The following is a 6,000-nucleotide window of genomic DNA, read 5'->3' as shown; positions in this document are numbered from 1 at the left end:
GGGCAATGTGGCAGATGTTGCAAGTGTATGTTGTAGGAGGTAGGTTACTGAAAGCAGTGAAGAGTTTTTACGAGGATAGTGAGGCTCAAGTTAGAGTATGTAGGAAAGAGGGAGATTATTTCCCAGTAAAAGTAGGCCTTAGACAAGGATGTGTGATGTCACCGTGGTTGTTTAATATATTTATAGATGGGGTTGTAAGAGAAGTAAATGCGAGGGTCTTGCAAGAGGCGTGGAGTTAAATGATTAAGAATCACACATAAAGTGGGAGTTATCACAGTTGCTCTTTGCTGATGACACTGTGCTCTTGGGAGATTCTGAAGAGAAGTTGCAGAGATTGGTGGATGAATTTGGTAAGGTGTGCAAAAGAAGAAAATTAAAAGTGAATACCGGAAAGAGTAAGGTTATATAAGGATAACAAAAAGATTAGGTGATGAAAGATTGGATATCAGATTGGAGGGAGAGAGTATGGAGGAGGTGAATGTATTCAGATATTTGGGAGTGGACGTGTCAGCTGATGGGTCTATGAAATCATAGGGTCTATGAATCATAGAACTGATGAGGGGAAAAGGGTGAGTGGTGCACTTAGGAGTCTGTGGAGACAAAGAACTTTGTCCTTGCAAGCAAAGAGGAAAATGTATGAGAGTATAGTTTTACCAACGCTCTTATAAGGGTGTGAAGCATGGGTGATGAATGTTGCAGCGAGGAGAAGGCTGGAGGCAGTGGAGATGTCATGTCTGAGGGCAATGTGTGGTGTGAATATAATGCAGAGAAGTTAGGAGGAGGTGTGGAATTAAAAAAAACTGTTGTCCAGAAGGCTGAGGAAGGGTTGTAGAGGTGGTTCGGACATGTAGAGAGAATGGAGCAAAACAGAGTGACTTCAAGAGTGTATCAGTCTGTAGTGGAAGGAAGGCGGGGTAGGAATCGGCCTAGGAAAGGTTGGAGGGAGGGGGTAAAGGAGGTTTTGTGTGCGAGGGGCTTGAACTTCCAGCAGGCATGCGTGAGCGTGTTTGATAGGAGTGAATAGAGACAAATTGTTTTTAATACTTGACGTGCTGTTGGAGTGTGAGCAAAATAACATTTATGAAGGGGTTCAGGGAAACCGGCAGGCCGGACTTGAGTCCTGGAGATGGGAAGTACAGTGCCTGCACTCTGAAGGAGGGGTGTTAATGTTGCAGTTTAAAAACTGTAGTGTAAAGCACCCTTCTGGCAAGACAGTGATGGAGTGAATGATGGTGAAAGTTTTTCTTTTTCGGGCCACCCTGCCTTGGTGGGAATCGGCCAGTGTGATAATAAAAAAATATATAAAACAAAAGTTTCTCTTTTTAACTTTAATAATGTATACAAGAGGCGTGTCGCGTCTTACGACACGCATGTCTTGGGGAGGAAGAATTCTGTTCCACTTCCCCATAACGTCCGGTTGTCTTCTCAGGATTCTCGTCTAATCCTATAACTTCGACCTTTGTCCGGTACGGGCGACAGTGGTCAGGTCTAGGACCGGTTTGTTTACATTGTTACCTGAGCTATAGGCCACCTGCGGCAGTTTGTTTAAGCTCAGTCTCGCAGGAACTTGTCATTCAGTGTCTAATTTTCCTCTGGATATCAAGTATTTCATGTAACTTAAAAAACCTATTAAAGTATAATTAACAATGGCTTTGAAAGCAAGTGATCGTGCCAAGAGAAGACGTGTGGTTCTCATTGTGCTTCTCAGGAAGTTACGTCTTCTCAGCCATCAGTGTCTTCTCAGCCATCAGTGTCTTCTCAGCCATCTACATCTTCTCAGCCATCTACATCTTCTCAACCATCTACATCTTCTCAGCCATCTACATCTTCTCAGCCATCTACATCTAGTGGTTTGCATCTTAACCGATTCTTCAAATTTGTCACAACAGTTTACACCTCATTAGTCTACCACGGAACGGTAATTTTATTTCTGTATGAAGCGCTGTATGACTCTTATGAGTTTAACTCTTAGTTATAATAATAAAGTCTATGGATTACTTAGCGATACAGTATTGTACTGTACTACAACAGGTTACAATATACGTATTCTTAATGTCAAGGTTGTGTTTTTCACCAGCGGACCAAGTCCACTACTTCAGAAGACAACCAAACGATTATATATTTATATCATAATTCGAGTATTTTGTGTTCTTACCATAACTAATGCCCAAGTTTGGTTCTCTTTTTTTCATAAAAAGAAACGTGACTATTGAACAGAGGATACAGAGAAGTGCAACAAACCTTGGGCCAACATTAAGGAAGAAATAATATTTAAATCACTCAACCTACTGTTGAAAACAGAGAAATCGGAAGAATGTGATACAAACACTCAAGATATTAAATGAATTCGCTACGGTCAAGCATGAAGATCTTTTGAGGAACAATGTAATTAAATTACATGAAACAACTGTATGAAACTCCGTCCTGGCGCGAATATGAGCAAGTGACTCCTTTAATTCTACGGTGCGAGGCTGCCATATTTAATTACATACGTGTATGAATAAGAGTCGCGGAGCACAGAGATAGTTTCCTCTAGGAAGTTGTGAAAGTCAAGTCGTTCTTGAACCGAATATAGCTAACAGTAGTTAGAAACAGAAATAAACCATACCACGGCGGGGATAGAACCCGTGATCAGAGAGTCTCAAAACTCCAGGCCGTCGCGTTAGCCACTTGAGTTTTGAGACTGATCGCGGGTTCTATCCCCGCCATGGTATGGTTTGTTTGCAATCGTGTCATTACGATTTCGTGAGTCAGAAGAAAATGCTGGAATATACGACTAAGAGCGTGGCAGTGGCGTAACAAAGGTATCTGCAACAGGCGCAGTATAATCTTTTCAGCAAATTCTATATTTTTTTTCATCTTCGGAACAGAAACTTTGTTGAGTTAGGCATAAGAATTAACATCTGGGCGTCTAAACCACAAATTGAATTGTTTGCCATCCTAATGGTGCTAAAGCTAACTTATGACACAGAGCTTGACTCTTTGATTATTACTGATTCCAGGTCATCACTGAAGGCTTTTGACTCACATAACAACTCAGCATGTTCATTGGAGAAACGATTTATAGGTACTCAAAAATCCAGTAAAAGGAATTAATATACAGTTGTTATGGATTCCATTGGATTGCTCATCCATGATAATGTTCATACGTAAGCCATGAAAAGCACCCTGAAGGAGAATGTAGAATATAACTTTTGTGTACCTGTGTCTAGCATGAGGAATAATAGCAGAGAATTAAATAATGAAACTGAATGTTGTAGGAATGCAATCAGAAGCCTGAGTAGATTTATAACCCACTATGATAAAATGAATGTAGATAAGTATGTTTATGGAGCAACTTACAATGTGAACAGTTGTAGTAGCCAGGCTTAGACTTGGTTACTAGTACTTATGGCAGTTTGGCAGACACACGGATGATGATTAAACCAAATACAAAGTATGTGGCCAGCCCTCTGGTCACTATAATGAACACTATTTGCTTACCTTAATGATTAATATAAAAATAGATAATACGATAACCCATGTGATATGTCAAGATTTCTTATTAATGAAAATAAGATACCAGATTTATTAAGCAAACTACCTAAATTTACTTGTAACAGATAAGTGAACTGTAGATATAAATCCAGATGTACTCATGTAAATGCTTTTCAGGTCTACTTCCCAGGCCTTTTGTGTATCCATATTCTCTTGTGCTACCGTCCACAGGATGTATATTTGGTACACATTAAACTAGCCACTTTGGAGGCAAAATCTAATCTAAAATCTTTATTTTTTTTTGAAGTACACAAAGTTATAGTATATCGACAAGATGGAAAAAGAAGAGACAAATGCAGTATAATGCGATAGTTTAACGGCAACCTTTCGCCCACTGTATAGGCGAAAGGTTGTTCAGGTGTTCCATGTTGGCAGTGGCCGGAGGGATGTTTTTACCATCTAGAATAAAACAGACACCGCTCGCCCTCTTTCTCTCTCTTTCTCTCTCTCTCTCTCTCTCTCGGTGTCTTTCCCTCCTTCTCTCAGAAAGAATGAGACGGCACAATACTGGAAGAGAGGTAATAAGGTAGAAGTAGTGGTAGTAACTAGTGGTAGTAGTACAACCAGTAGTGGTAATAGTAGTAGGGCTAACAATAGTCGTTGTTGTTGTTGTTGTAGCAGAAGTAGAGGAGGTAGGCTAAAGAACAAAAGAGCAGAAGGGCACAGCAGGAGAGATAATGGTCTATGGTTGGGGTAAAATCTCTGCGGCATAAAACCCCATAAGCCAAAACCCAATTATGCAAAAAATGGAAAGGAAAAAATATATAGGAAATGTGGAGAAGTAGGGGGAGGAGGAGACAAGTGTTTTGAGGTTTAGAGCACTTGACAATGTAATAAGAAAGGTAGGCATCTACAGAAACAAAGCCAGGACTAAGATTCATATTAGGAAAATTGTTTATAAGGGATGATTCAGCAAGAAGGCTTCTGTTAAAGGCCAGAAGAAGGATAGACAGTTTTGGCAGAGGATCAGTTACTAGGCTGACCTTGATCTGTAACATGATAAAAAGAGTATTGTTAGTGCCGACAAGGTTAACGCTTCTTTTGTGCTCTTTAAGCCTGTCAGAATGTGAGCGGCCTGTTTCTCCTGTGTGTTGAACAAGAGGAATGGAGTAGACTCCGAAAGCATCAGTGGCAGGGTGAGAAATAGGAACAAGATTACTACAAAGGGTATTTATTAGATTGGCGAAAAGAAAGTTTGATGTCAACGAACGGACAGTGTTAAGATTTGGGGGACTGGAAATATATGGAAGGTAAATGATAGATGTCACAGAAGAGAGTTTGGGAGAGAAGAAAGTCCATTTTAGAAGGAAGAGTTTATGAAATCGGAAGGGCAGCCAAGACAAGGGAACGATCTATGAAGAGTGGAAATTTCTGAGTCAAAGAAATGAGGGTCACAGATTCAAAGGCCACGACATAAAAGAGAAACAGAGAGAGCAGCGAATGTGCATTCCACCGTGCATTGGCATACGATAAACGGAAAAAAGGAAGCCTATCGCTGAGCGATGGACTCATATGAACATCCTGGAGAGGAAGCGAAGAGTTTAGATTCCTATTCAGCTTTGAACATAATGGAAGGAGGTAGTGTGTTACGATTATTATTATTATAATCAAGGGGAAGCGCTAAACCCGGAGGATTATACAGCGCCTGGGGGGGGGGATGTGAAGGCATTCAGGCTTAATTCGGGGAACTGGAGCACAGATCCAATTCCCTAAATAAAGAGCCCCTCACCAACATCAAGGAACCTTCCTTGAGGGGAGAGTGTTACGAGCATCGAGAAATGGTTGGAAGAGACTAGAGTAGTGTGGCCAAAAAACAATGACATCATCTACAAAGGTAAGGACGAACGCCAATAGTAGGAAGTAGAAAATATTCCATATAAAGATTTTCAAGAACAACGGATAGAGGATAGCCGATAGAAACCTAACCCTCCCCCCTCTCTCACTCTCTCTTCTAATTGGTTTTAAAAGGGCTAATAATACACAGAAGAATAAATTGCTCGCATTATATATTTTTTACTCTAAATAAACTAAATAAACAATTTATTTGTATATACTTCGACATTAGCACTGTCGGCGACAATTTGACACGAAAAATCTCAGACTCGAAGCGCACAGGCACGAGAACGTATAATACACGTATAATTACTCATGTATAGAGGTAAACATACAGGTATATTAATAACCAGGTATACCATTCATCTGAACATACATAAACATATACATAAACATTCAGGTATACATACATTTGGCTTAGATGCAAAAATATCCAGATATAATGATTTTCAGGCATAGAAAGATGCAGCTGAATAATTAGTACTGTATACATACATAATGATAAACAAATATATACTCATATATACTCAAATACAGCAGTATGTAGCTACAGAAGTACACAGCACACATATAATTATACATCTTGGAGATTGAAGGTCACAATGCCGTGGCTGGAATAATTCAGCAATA

Source organism: Cherax quadricarinatus, chromosome 17 (assembly GCF_038502225.1).
Source record: "Cherax quadricarinatus isolate ZL_2023a chromosome 17, ASM3850222v1, whole genome shotgun sequence".
Classification (NCBI taxonomy): Eukaryota; Metazoa; Arthropoda; class Malacostraca; order Decapoda; family Parastacidae; genus Cherax; species Cherax quadricarinatus.
This window is presented reverse-complemented; position numbering follows the sequence as displayed.